Source organism: Stegodyphus dumicola, chromosome 6, assembly GCF_044657685.1.
Source record: "Stegodyphus dumicola isolate Sdum_Otavi_A_Nest chromosome 6, ASM4465768v1".
Lineage (NCBI taxonomy): Eukaryota > Metazoa > Arthropoda > Arachnida > Araneae > Eresidae > Stegodyphus > Stegodyphus dumicola.
Genome location: NC_140773.1, coordinates 225,282,366 through 225,297,693, shown reverse-complemented (window position 1 = coordinate 225,297,693; position 15,328 = coordinate 225,282,366). Strand labels below are relative to the sequence as shown.

At 35.3% G+C, this 15,328-nt stretch overlaps 1 protein-coding gene across 1 annotated transcript in view; it reads right to left on the bottom strand.

The window, feature by feature from the left end:
* The window catches only part of LOC118187543 (protein giant-lens-like), an 85,880-nt gene that overhangs the window by 31,383 nt on the left and 39,169 nt on the right, over positions 1-15,328 (bottom strand). The gene's annotated exons all lie outside the window — the stretch shown is intronic.

Genomic DNA, 15,328 nt, shown 5'->3' with positions numbered 1-15,328 from the left:
ATATGGAAGAGGAATCACGAACGGAAGATTTTTTTAAGCGGGCCTACTCTTGAGTCAACTGTGAATGTTCTTTGGACAACAAATTTGAAACCTAGATTTTAAAACTATTGATTCTGACGTGTAACTTTGTTACAAATGTTTACACCCAGTAATAAGACTCGTATAAGATTCATACACTTCATAATCCACTCCATACATATTATTAATAAACTTATTGATATTTTCTATAGCAGAGGTTCTCAACCTTTTGACTAACGCGTACCATCCAAACAAAAATTGAAAAACTTTACTGCCACAACTACATTTTACAATGATTATTTTTCAATTTCTCAATAGAAACATTAAATACATATTATTTATTACATATATATATATATATGTATGTATTATTATTATTATGACATATTATGACACTATTTATTACATATATATATATATATATATATATATATATATTGCCATTTTGCACAACCCACTGAATATTTGCATTAAATGTAGACACATAAAAATATTAGATTAAAAATCGGTTACCATTTTAATTATCAAAATTTTAAATTATAATACGTAAATTTTAAAATTTAACGCAAAGTTTGGGCTGTTTAAGAGAGATCAGTTTCTTTATGTCTGGTCTTACTTCAATTAACTTTAACCGTAAATTAGGATCCACTTTTAATTTTGTTCTGTATTTCTTTCTCAAATAAAACGTGGAATAAAATCCTTGTTCACACAAATAAGTTCTGTAAAAAAGGCAATAAAAATTGAATAGCTTTATTGGAAACACCTTTAAATTGTTTTTTGGGGTTCAATCAAAGGTTAAAAGAGTGTGTTGTTTTTGAATTCTTCAGTTAGAGTTCGATCACAGGAAATATCTATCAATTTTTCTTTTCTTCACGAGATTTACGAATTTAATAGTTAAAAATATTTTATTTCGTTGCGTACCACCTATTTTTCTCTTGCGTACCACCAGTGGTTTGAGAACCACCGGTTGAGTATCGATGATCTATAGAATGGAAAAGTTTTAAAACCTTCTAATTTCTTTGTCCTAAATTTTGGACATCTATTGCAAATACGTTTCATATACTTCACATATCTGATGTGTGCACCCCATGACTTCCTTGTACGGGTTATAAATTACATACATTTTTTGTTGCATTTCATTTAAAAGTATTTCCTCTAATTTCATTAGAGGTAGATTTCCCATTACATCAATTCACCTCTCACTTCGTGACAAGGCAAAAATGTACATAAAAACTCAAAATATCTTTATTAAAAATTGCAAAATACTGAAAACTCTAAAATACCAAATACAGTTAAAAAACAATTTTAACATTTAAAATTAGATTTTCTTCACAAAAAACAAGCAGTTCTGCCAGCGGGCAGGAGGTCAAAATTTTAGATTTGTTATTGATTATGGATTAGCAATCTACGATATCAAAATTTTTTCTCTTCAATATGCCATCTGCGTAACAAACAACATTTGTTACTACGTCTTTTTATATTTTTTCATTATATATATATACATATATATTTGGTGTGGGGGGGTTGTAGGATGAAAAGCCCCTGTCAATAACTACTGCTTTTAAATAAATTAGTTCTTGGTCAAGACACAGTTTGGAGGAGCAAACCCGAAGTGCACGGAAAACAAAAAAATAAAACGAAGCTAACGTTTGTTTAGTCGGATGACATGATCTGAAGTGTGGTGGATGACAAACCCCTCAAAGTTAACAGTAAAAAGTAGTACTGAAGTTGGATATGTTAGTGTGATCAAAATGTCGGGGAACGGAAGAGATTTCTAAACAATATTTGTTCGGCGTGTAATTTTAACCTAAAAGATGTGTTCCTATTTAAAAAAATTTAACTAGCGAGCTCTACAATATAAGAAATCCTAGAAAATATTTCGCTTTGGAAATGAAGCAATTAAGCTCATCAGTTTTGCTTGATATCAGTACTTCTGTTATTGGTATATCTCATGGCATTCTCCTTTCCGCTAACTTAATAACACTAAGGGTCCTCACCCGCGCCGAACTAGGCCCAGGGGTACAACCCCTGCCATAGCACCTTGGAGAGATCGGCGCCAACGCACATGGAGTAGTCCCCAGGGCGTCACTGGTTGTCAGTTCGCTACCTACCAGTCGCTCGGGACTCCCCGTCGCAGAGGGGTATTACCCAGCGTACCCGGAAAGCCATCCCGGGTTACTAGAACCCTCAGCTCCAGGACTTGCCAGACCCAAGGGCCGACCAATGAGTGATCTTTCCGGGGCCGAGACTGCCTAGGTACAGATCCTAGGTCAGTGGTGGCTAACCTTTTTGGGGCCGCCTGCCCAAAGTTTAGTGGCCGCGTGCCATTCCGTTTAAGGTATTAAATTAGAATTACTCATAAGTTACCACAAAAGGCTTAGATTTGGAAACTGGAATCCATTTAACAATGAAAGTATTAAAAGTCACCGGCGGTCTGTAATAAATTTGAATTCGTTTAGCAAACATTAGCTGCTTCAACTTCGGCGTATTCTTTGCCAAGTAACAAGTAATATGACCGGCCCAAACAATTGAAACGTCATAAATTGGGTCAGTAAATATGTATATCATTCTATGGCGATATATGAAAATCTTATATCTAGGCTTAGGCCAGTGACATTATGTGATTAAGTAAGTAAGTGAAACGTTCGAAAACAGACTATATAAAACACTTATTTAAATTACATAGCATCATATTATTGTGATTGTTGATTAAGGAAATAATATTTTATTCGCATGACGGCTGATGAGGCTCTGCGTGCCGAATGTGGCACGCGTGCTGCCATAGCTTCACCATCACTGTCCTAGGCAATAGCAGAGTTCTCGACGTCGATCCCCCCCGGGGGTACTGTTATTGGTATAGTACTTTGTTCATCTAAATCAAAATTACTATATAAAAATGTATGAAATCAATAATATATATTTATTTCAGAAGGCACTTTAAAAAAGGATGCAACGAGGAGTTGCGTTTGTAGATGTTGTTAAAATTCATTACGCAACACGATTCATTCACAACTTACCCAAACAATTCATTCACAACTTATCCCAACATAAATTTACACACAATTCACATCCATTTTCACCCGAGGAAGAGCAATTTGTCAAATAAGGCAAGTTTGAATTGTTTACCCGATCCCTGCCAACACCGTCTCTCTTCAATCAAAACCCGCTCCAAAGGATGCTGGGGATGTTTGCGATTCCTCCAGCTGCGTTTGTATTTTTTAAAACAAAATCGTGAGACCAATGAACTAAAAAACACGACAAGCAAAACAGAGAGAAATAAAACGTAAGATTGACAACAACTTGATTCAAAGCCACGCGCGAGGTCCAACGAACAGACCGAGAAAGAAGGAAAGGGGGGAAAGTGATAGAAGAATCATCCACACATGCGCAGATGTTTCCGTTTTTTCAACCACATGTGAATGCACATTGAAAGCTAATGGATGTAATTATCTTCTCCTTAATACAGTGATAATGAACTGTACGGGCACGCACAGTCTCGGTGGTAAAGGGTTTTTGTTACTTTGTGCTGTTTTTTTTTTTTTTTATTATTTATTTATTTATTTATTTATTACATAGAAAGTAAAAAAAAAAAAAAAAAGAATGAATGAAATGATTTCAACAGAAAACATCTGGCAAAATCTAAGCGGAAATCCCAGTTATTCTGAAGACATTAAAATAGCATCAATCCGAGAAAATGACCCTTTTGCTAAGAACGGTTCGGTTACGTTTAGCATAGCACATCAACTGCAACGATTCTCACCAAGGACGTCATCACGATTAAATCAAAATCATAAATAATTCCAAAAAAATCAATCACAATTAGTGAAATCGCACAAATTTCCGTTACTATAGTTAACAAAGAAATGCTATTAATATCTGAGACTATATTCATTTGATTATGTAAACATTGGAAGTCAACATTTAAATCAACATTGGAAGCAGAGAAGAATACTCTGTAAAAAACAGGAAAACAATTGCCATTACAAAGGAAGGAATTAAGTTAAAAATGGCATTTAAGATCGGCGTTTACAAGAGAATTTCAATAATGCCATTGAATTCACAAAGTCGCATAAAAACGTCGATTAGAGCCTTTTGTTTTGGGACAGAATTTTGCATTTTAAGATCGGAAATCCCATCTTACAGTTGATTTAACAATGTTTATGTACTCCACATAAATTATATTCAAATTACGTTTTGTTGCAGATCATCCATTTTTGTATTTTCTGTAAACAGTTTTGTTTTGCTCTGACGGCTTGCAGGACCACAAGCGGTCGAGAGGTAAAATCGCTAAACACTGGTAGTTCGGTCCGAGGTTTGAATCCCGCGAACGAGTTTGCTGCATGGCCGTTTTCGTAGTTTTCCCCATGCGTAACTATAAAGTATTTTCTCCCTCCTTTCTGCATGTCTTAGCACACTCAGCGCGTATTCGTGAGGTCCAGGTTCCAGTCCCAGAGATGGCAATGCTCATTTTTCACGTTTTTTTCATCAAAAAAAACATCTTAATGACTCTACATAATATGTATATGAGCTAGTTTCTTTTAGAAAGTCCTCCACAAAGGCTTTCTTCTCCTTAGGCAGATAGCCCTGGAGTGCTTTGCAGTAATCCAAACCAAACCAAAACTGATAGTCTGCGAGTGTAATTTTTCCATCATTCCCCAATACACAACCGTTTTTTAACCAAGACCTGGTTAATCCAAATTGAGTTAATCGGAAGTTAACTCCCCCCCCCTTTTTTTTATTTTTTAGTTCCTTGTACGAAGTAAAAGAAACCGCGGAAATATTTGGCTATCATGTTTCAACAGAAATATCCATTTTGACCATTCCCGAATCCTTTTGCACGATTTTTTCACTGACTTCTGTACTTAGCGACAAAATAAAAGACTCAAGTTAAGGTCTTTCTCCCGCCTTCTTAGCATGCCTTCGTAATGCAGTGCTCAGCACGCTCGGCGCGTATTCGAGAGGACCCATTCGAGTCCCGGCAAATGCGTTGCTCATTTTTCACATCTTCTGCTAATCCCCAGCCGCCCTTTAAGAGGGAGAGTATATAAGGTATTTCTCCCGCCTTCTTAGCATGTCTTCGTAGTGTAGTGGTCAGCACGCTCGGCGCGTATTCGAGAGGCCCGTGGTTCGAGTCCCGGAGAAGGTGTTGTTCATATTTCACACCTTCGGCTACCAAAACTAACCTAATGACTCTACAAAGTTTCCAAAATGGATTGTAAAATGGATTTAAAAGGGATTTTCTTCGTAACATCTTTACGTACGTACGTACGTACGTATGTACGTATCTCACGTTACTCAAACATGATTAGCCGTAGAACGTTAAAATTGTAGATGGGATTGCTATAACAATCAATTCTAATGGTGATTCATATTAGTCGTGTGGGAGAAGGTTGCCGCAAGTTCACCACAAGCTGATTAAGAAGTTCAAAATTTTACTTTTGCCTACCTATTGAATAGAGTGAAATTGCTAACTGAAACTCTTTTAAGATGATTATTCACGGTTACAAATGATTTTGGTTTTTGTAGAGTGGGTCACCTTGCAAAACATAGTCATCGTGATTTTCAGTATGCTTGTTTTGTCACTTTCATAAATAATCGGCTTAGAAAGTGGCTTCTAGGTTTCACTTTATTTACTAAAAAAAGGTTTCACTTTATTTACTGATACTCGCAATTCTGTGAATAACTTTATTAGTTTATAACTCACTCATAACTGATGCGTTAGGTATTTCAGACATGATGCCAATAAAAACCACTAATGCGTCATAAAGAAAGAAAAAATCTATATTCTTTAAAAGCGACTGTTTGCGACATCATCTCCTCCGGAACGGCGAGGAGTTGAGTTTCGAGGGAGGTTCTCCGGATTCCAAAAATTTGTGAGAACCCATTTCAACCATTCTCATCTTCAAACGACTTTATTCAGCCGAGATATTGATTAAGAAACTTTGAAAACGCTCATTTTCGCACTCATTTCTCCAAGTGGCAACAGTCTCGTGCCCTTGAGATAAAAATCTGCTTTATTTTGAAAAATGTTGCCACTGCTCGCTTTCAAATGGTAAAGTTTTTTAATTAAAAAACATTTTTTTTAAATATGAAAAATATGAAAATGTTTTACAAAATATGAAATTCAATGGCGAAACTTTAAATATATTATTATTATATAAGGTCATATTCTGATATTGAAGAAAGCACGCGATTGCACGTGACGTCATTGTATGTCGAAAATTTTTTGTTAATGTCAGTATTTTGAATAAACAGCTGCTATTGGAACCGTTTTGTTTCGGGTTAGGATAAATGATACGATATGTTAATTCTTTTATTGATATTGAAAAAAGGTTGTTATATTACGTTAAGTTTAAATCATGACGTCACACGCATTAACCTAAAGAGTCAAAAGTTTTTGTTTCCTGGTTTGACAACAAAAAAATATTTACGAATTGCTTTTCACTTGGAAAGAATGAACTGATTTCATTTACACTGAACTATTTTTATGCATTTTCTTTTCAGGTGTACATAGAACTTATAAATTTTGATTTAGCCACAACCCGCTAGTTATTTATAAACGCGTCGACAACGTCAGTATCTGATCCAATTTAATCCAGCTGCCAAACAACAACTGGTTCTGCAATGTGATGCACCGCGATGAATAATTTCAAAAGCTTATAACAAATGGCTGCTTGGTGTCTAAATTTCAACATATCTCAAAAATCGATGATAAGGTAAACGATTTAGTATACTGTGTAAAGATAATCGGCAAACTTTATTATTATTATTATTATTATTTGCGAAAGCGATAAAAAGTTACTGTACTTGAAGGCTGGAGCATGACGGCACCGTGACGGTTGAAGATTGCTTAGTTTAGTTTAGTTTTCACCCATGAACGAATAGCACTAAGCAATTTTAGATTGGTAAAATGCTTTTTAGAAAAGTAAGATTTCGTTTATTTTTTATTATTTTTTTTTTTAATTTTCAATGCATTTTTTTAACTTAAAAAATTTAATTCTCCCACCCTGTTAACATTAAAAAAAAACGTTACATTGAAAAAACGAACTCTTCCTCATTATTTAACATTACTTCTTTATAGCCTAGTACAATCTAGGATTCATACGTGATACAAAATGCATTTCATTTATTAATTACAAACTAGCTATCAGGCAATCAGACATTAACTAAGATAATTTTCCACGGCTAAAAAACTGGCATTGCTAAAGGTAAGTGATAAATATGTTGAAAATCGGAAGTAAACCTTATAGATTGTGAACGTGCAATATACATTTTTGTTTTCGTCAGCAAAATCCAAGACGAGGTTTAAAATGGTCTCCAAAAACGTGCGCTCTTAATTTCATATTAAAAAAAAATATTGATGTGTACACCACATGACTTCCTTGTACGGAATATTAAATTATATGCATTTTTTGCTGCCTTTCATTTAAAATTATTTCCTCGAATTTCATTGGACATAGATTTCTCATTCAATTAATTCACTTCACACTCCGCGACAAGGCAAAAATACATAAAACATCAAAATATATTTATTAAAAATAGAAAAATATAAAACACAGCATACAGTTAAAACAATTAAAAAATAATTTTTACAAGTAAAACTAGACTTCCTAAGCAAAAACAAGCAATTGATCCAGCAGGCAAGAGGGCAGATTTTTCGGTGCACAAACCTGAACGTTTGCTATTGGTTACATTCGGGAGAAAGACACTGAAGGTGCAGAAACTCATTTAATTCACTACACTGCTAAGTTTCAAATGTAAACAAATATGGCTGCTATGGTAAATAGTATATTTTGTCTCACTTAAAAAAACTTTAAATTGTTGATGATTCTACAACTATTGCATGCAGATTAACTAAAGGCATAAGAACCTTAACCGAAGGATAAAAACAACATAATTCAATCATTTTTAAAACAAAAAATGCGCGATTTACATACAAGTATAAAAAAACCGAGCTCACGGAACCGAGTAACAGAGTGGATAATGCCACAATAAATATTTGAAGACTAAACCATTCTCTCCGTGTAACGAATTAAACTGGTAAAACGCAAAATAAAGAAAAATACCAAATTGAAAACAAAAACTTAATTTCAAAAGATCAACTAAAAAGGGATGTTCACAACTACATGTTGTAGCAGTCCTATATACAAAATTTCAACGTTCTGAAGCTACTCGTTTTCGAATTATGCAAGATACATACACATACATACTTACGTACAAACATACGTACAAACGTACAAATACGTACATTACATACGTACAAACGCCACGAAAAAAAAAACTCTTCTGAATCCATTTAGATCCTTTTTACACCCCGTTTTGGGGGGAAAGAATTTTTTATTCTGTCCTTCCGTACAGATGTCACGTAAAAACATCTTCAAATTGCATTCGATAGCGGTCGAAATGGGTATTTTCGGTTAAATATGATACACGAAAATTTTCGCGATTCCAATACTTCCTTTTCGTTGTACAAGGAAATAAAAACTGCATCAATTCCAGAGCTCAAAGGTGTAGGTGTGCATGTTAAAACTGATGAAGAATGGAATCTTTCCATCTTACAAGTACACACACTGTTATTTATACTGACGTTCAAAAACAAATGACGGTGTCGGATGTGCATTTGTAGAGTTTAAATACAAGCATATATATAACTTAAAAGAACATATGGCATATTATAACAGCGTTTTTCAAGGGAAAGCATTTGCAGTACGAGAAGCTAGACAGCACGTAATAGATTCGAACAAATGGAAACAAGTACATACAAGAATTGGTCTAGAAAAGCCATAACGCGAGTTTGGGTTTGTCAGGAGGGTGGACCGGGCCATGCTAGCCAAAGCAGCAGCTGATAATATAGAACCAATTATACTGACCTATACAGCTCCTTCCTAAAAAAAAAGCTTTCTCGGAAAATTCAGTCCAAAAATGACGAAATGAATGGGATCACTGTGCAGCAAGAAGACGAACGTATGACCTTTATGCCAAAAGTTACAACTGAACGTCTTACAGCCAGTCCAAAGCTGTCTCAATTTATAACGGGCCATGGTCTATTTCCTGTATGTTTCAATGGGTTCGATATCTCAGAAATAAACATCTGCGTTTGTGGAACTGAAGGTTCTCCAAAAGATTATATCTTCCACTGTCCATTAACAAACTCAAATCATTTACACCTACCGGGGCCCACCAGCGGCCGAGCGGTAAAGTCGCTGAAACTGGTAATTTGATCAGAGGTTCGAATTCGGCGAACGGACTGGCCGCATGGGCGTTTTCGTGGTTTTCCCCGTGTGTAACGTGTATACGAGCCAGTTTCCCTTAGAAAGTCCTCCACGAAGGCATCCCTCCCCTTAGGCAGATAGCCCTCGAGGCTTTGCCATAATCACACACACACACACACATTTACGCCTACCAACCAATTATGACACAGCATACAAAAAATTTATAGCAAAAAAATTATGTAGCAACTAGTAAAATTGTAGAAGTACCAATATAATAGCAGCAATGAGGCAAGATATATGTCAGCCTATAAGGAACTTTCTCCCTCCTTTCTGCACGCCTCCATGGTGTAACGGTAAGCACACTAGGAGCGTATTCGAGAGGTCCAGGTACGAGTCCCGGCGAGGACATTGCTCCTTTCTTCAGTTTCTGTTTCGAACAAATTCTACAGTGGCCGCCGAAGTAAAAAGGTGGTGGTATGATGATTCTTCACCACCACGATTTAGCGACTCGGTCGCTTGGGAGAAGGTTTAGTTTCTAAAATTAGAAGTGCTACAGGGTTGAAAGATCAGGAAAAAGGAACAACAATAAATAAATAAATAAAATAATAAATTAATAATTAAAAATTACTGATTGATATTTGCAGCAAATATTATTCATTGCATTGATAGTTGTTGTAAGTTTCAAATCACAAGTGTTGTCATCAATGTTATATTCCAAACCCTCTATTCACTGTCGGAAATAGATTCGAAAAACCAACGAAGAATGATTTGAAACCACCCTAAATAAGAACAGAGTATGATTTCTCGTATTTTAAGTATCACAACTTAAATAAGGTGGAACAGGTTGAGCAAATAGTCATTTACCGCCGTTTTTTCCCGCCAAAAAATTGATAAAAATCTTTGGCAAACTTCCAGACACTTACAGTCAGTTTAGAAAAAGAATAAAAATAACAACAAAAAATAACCGAAACTGTACTGCTCTAGCGAGTTCCAGCTTTAACTTTCCCGCCAAAAAAGAACGGAAAAAAAAAGGTAAAACCACTGGAGGAGGAGTTTATAAAAAACAAAGAAAAAGAAAGAAAAAGCAGAAAAGAGCAACAAAAACCAAGAAAGAGTAAAACAATAATTGACTGTGTCACTCTCTGATGCGTTTCGTTGCTCAAGTGAAACATGTTACTTGAGCATTTTTGTCAGCAAACGTTGCCCAGTTTTCCCATAAAAATGAAAGAAGTTCGTTCGGAAAGTAATAAAAATACAAGAAAAATAAATCCGACGATAGAGAGGGTGAAAAAAAACGTTGTGTTCGCGCTTTATAAAACACCGAAATTGCTTTTAACTGGTTTCCTGAAGTCGTGTCAAGAAGATAAGATTGAGTTACAGGTGTATGTCCACTTACTCTCTTTTTCACTCCACCCATCCCATCTGTAATCCGGACAGAACCATCCAGGCGCTACAAAAACGCGGGAAAACATCGACTGGATGCCGAGGTTTCCATGCTGACCACTATAAGTTTCTCCAAGACGTTTCGGAAATATCTGAACAATAACCATCACCAAATTATTCGTAAAGCTAATGGTAACGGTACCAGCTCTCCAACTGGTATCTATCTCTCTATATAAAGAAGAATGTCTGTTTGTGTGTTTGCTCGCGATTAACTCGGTCATTACTATAGCTATCGTCACCAAAAATTTCTACAATTCTTTTCTGGGTCCTGGAAATGTCGACGCCCACTTTTTTTCAAAAAAAAAAAAAAAAATAGCTATCCGAGATATTAATTAAAAACTTTGAAAACGCTCATTTTCACCCTCATTTCTCCGAGTGGCAACAGTCTCGCACTCTGGAGGTAAAAATCTGCTTTATTTCGAAAAGTGTTGCCACTGCTCACTTTCAAATCGCAGAGTCTGTTAATCAAAAATTTCCAAGTTTTACAAAATCTATACATATAAAGAAGAATGCCTGTTTGTGTGTTCGCTTGTTCGCGTTATTGATTTCTGATCAATTATGATCCATTTTTTTGTGTTAGCATAAATTTAAGTATTTTGCATAATGAAACTCGAAAGGCATACGAAACGAACGTGCGCCAAGATATATATTGGCGAGAGAAAGTAAAGTTCGTGTGCAATGCAGTATATTTGACTTTCACCTTAGCTACGTGGAGTGCATTCGATTCTCACCTTATAAGCTATTTGCACCTGGGCCAAAGGTCTAATTGAGTTAATACTTTCTTTTTTCAGGTACTGTGTCAAAGTATGTTCCTGTTTCTTTTTTTATTGCCTAAATAGGTAAGCCTGATGATATTTAGGACTGATGATGATTCTATGTCAGTTATCTCCTTTTCGGTAATTCAGTGTTTTAATGTCTGTGAAGATTATTACTTTGTTATGCTTAAGTTAAGCAAAAATCTCCTATTTTATTAAATAAAGATTTCATAGTTAATTTTTTGACTTATGATTCTTTAATGAAAACTGTGCTTGAGGAAAGTTACTCAATACGCCTTCACTGCTAATGCACAAATCCAACATTTTGCCACATTTAATCGACTAAATTTTAATGTAGGTGAAATATAGGATGGAGCTTCAGCTTTTACGACCATTTGATTAGAATGACGAAAATCATTAAAATCTGCGTGCCATTGTTGCTGATAGAATGAGAGAGAATTAGTTTATTTTTCTATCGAAATTTTGTATGTGTGTACTTCCGCTAGGATATATATATATATATATAAAGAATTTCTGTTTATGTGTTTGCATTTTTCTTTGCGATACACTCACTACTATAGCTACAGCTATCGTCATCAAACTACTATAGCTGCAGCTATCGTCACCAAACACTACTATAGCTATCGTCACCAAACTTTCTAGAACGCTTTTCTGGGTCCTAGAAAAGGTAGACGTCCACTTTTTTCAAAAAAAAAAAAAAAAAAAATTCAATATACATATATTTACGTGAATTTAACGAACTTTTGATGAAAAACTCGCAGATCTGATAGCTTTGCATTGCCACTCTTCAAAAGCGTAGCGTATAAATGTTGCAAATTTAATCAGAACACTCGGCGAAATAAAAAAATAATGTTGCCACTCGGGAAAACGCAATTATATTAATTTGTCTCAAATTTAATAAAAAAACTCGACTGTTTAAAAGAAATGTGTTGCACTGCCCAAATTAAAATATTTCATAGTGTGTTATCGTTCAGTAAAGTATAAAATATTTAATTTTTCACGCAATAACACGCACGCATCAACACGGGTGTCATTGCGTCACAAGCATTTTCTTTGCTTTTGAAAGTGAATTTCTAATAGTCGTCAAAAAGCGTTACTTTTGTTGTGAAATCAATTATGCCACTAGAACGGAAGTAAATTGCTTGATTTACACTTAAGAACGAACGATAAGAAAAAAGGGCATCACGAGATTCAGGAAGAAACTGGCAACAGGAAGCAAGATTAGAAAATATTCGAGTACGCAACTAGACGAACACTGCGTGCTGATTTAAATGTTGATGCATTCTATGACGATGCTAATTATGATTGCAGTCTTCATCCAAGTGTGGTCGTTGGAAATATCGATAAATTATAATGCATTGCAGAGCCCTCAGATTTACGGATGAAGCACCAGGAATGTTGCTATGAGGGTAGAAAAGTGAATTTTCTCGCACCCGATGGAAATAATATTGAGTATCCAAAAGCATTTCAATAAACAGAATTAAAACACAAACACTTTCTTTCCTTTAAGTAGCACTACAACCGCATGCCGGGTAACAACTAGCTATTACTGTTCTAGGCGTCAGTTTCTTAAAGCTGATGGTATCACCTCACAAGTAAAGCTTCTCTCCTTTGATACCAGTTTCCCGGAAAACCATACATTTTCTAAAACCTTACGTCACAAGTAGAAAACCTGTGAAATCTTAGGGGCAGAGGGACAAGTGTTTTGGAGCTATAGGGCCCACAAAGTATCAGAAAAGTGATGGAAACATGACAGCAAAAGTCGCTAAAATGTTCGTTTCACGTATTTATATGAACTAATAATATGGTAAGAAGGTGGAGATCTCAATGTAAAGGAAAAAAGAACTTTTTGAAAAGAAACAATAGACGTGAAAATGTGACTTCAAACAAAATCTATTACAAGAGACAATATAAGTGCAATTCATCAAATAACCAGTGAAACAGGCAGAAAGACAGTTTATAATGGGTACATTTTACGAAAGCGATATCCTCACACTTTGCACACTCAATTATTTGTCAATGAATCGAAGCAGCAATCCATTGACGCAATCCACGTTCCAGGTTCGTCGTCCAAGTATCTGCCCTTATAAAAAGCATACTTAATCAAGTTCTTAAAACGAGAAGCGCTGAATTGATATAGTGAAAAGGACTGCAGGGCCATAAAACTATCGCGATGCCAAATGGGCTCCTGTGTCTCGAGAATGTTTGTGCCCGTTATGAAACGAACAAAAGTTTTGTAGTGTCTGAAAAAAATGAATATCTAGAGGATCTAGAATATCTGGATCTTTCCCGTAAATCCTTCAGGTACTAGTTCTTTTTGTAGGACTTTACCATCAGGTACTTCGGAAGCACACAATGCAAGAAATAGAGACGCCATTACGGAACTATGTCCATCTTTACACACTTCAATGATACTTTGTGGGTTCTATAGCTTCTCAGTGCTTGCCCCTCTGCCCCTAACACTTCACAGTTTTTCTACTTGTGATGTAAGCTTTCAGAAAATATATGGGTTTCCGGGAAACCGGTATCAAAGAAGAAAAGGTTTACTTGTCAGATGTAAAATTCTGAAAACTGATGGCAAATTCCTCGTGTCCAATTTTTAAATCTCAATGGTACAACTTTGGGTTTCAGGACAGATATAAAACTACTCCAAGCTGATGATTCTTATAGCTTATGTATTATTTTTTGACTCTTCTGAAAAATCCATCTTTTACATAAAAGAATTTATTCAAAATTATTGTTGGTACAATTCCAAGCATCGATTGGATGCTGGTAGTATTCCAGTTTGATGGCTGTTGAAGCTAAATGGTACTACGCTAAAAATCTTTTGAAGGGCTACGGCTACTTAACGCTGCTATGCTTTTCGACTAGGAAGAATTTTGAGAATGTTTATTTTCATAGCTTTCCTCTGAAACGTAAATACAATAAATTTCCCTTAAAAAGCTTTCGAAGAAGACAATGAGTCCGAAGCCGCACTGAGTACTAGTAGTCCCTGCCATAATAAATTACTTAACATATACCAAACGTTAATTATGAAATAAAAAAAAAAAAAGATCTAACTGCTACTACTGAAAAGAATACTTAAGAAAATATAAACATAGAAATAAACACATATTAATAAAAACCGAAAAAGAAATGCTTCATATGCATTGGGCAATTGTCAGCACATACTAAAATGTTTACTTTAATCACCCAACTGTTTAATTTTTCTCAGTTTTTAGCTGAAAAGGCATTACCCCAGAAGGACTATTAATTTCGTTTTGGGATTTTGCGGTGGAAACTTTAAATATCGGTTCACTTTTCAAATTGCTCACACCGAATATTATCACCGTATGTTATATTTAAAGAAATTAAGTAATGAAGAGTCTGCATAAATGTGTGTATGTTTCTCGCAGTGTGATACAACAGCAACGGTATAAAACAACGGCACCTACAGCCATCCAATTTTGAATAACTTAAAACAACGGCACCTAGAGAATCTCGAATATGGCCACCTGGAAGCCCGAATTTGGAATTCGGAATTAGTTTTGTTATCTATATCATATTTTGTAAAGCTTTTATGAGTTTTTGATAATTAATCTCAACGATTTCAAAGCGGAACGAAGAGAGAGCATCTGCTCTCAGTTGCTCAGTTATTGTTGTTATGACTTGCAGTTCCACGTGAGCGGAGATAAATCTGAGTTAGCTTTTTCTTTAGATGAGCTTTGCACTACGTTGTGTTTAACGTTCTCAGTAGTTTGAACTATAACTACTGATCATACTGCGTAATACTGTGAACACTTGTACAAATATTTCTGTGGAAATTTCCAAAGTTCCGATATATTTCTTTTGATAAAAATAAATTTTATTAGCTTATTATCGGACTTGTGCGGTCAGTCT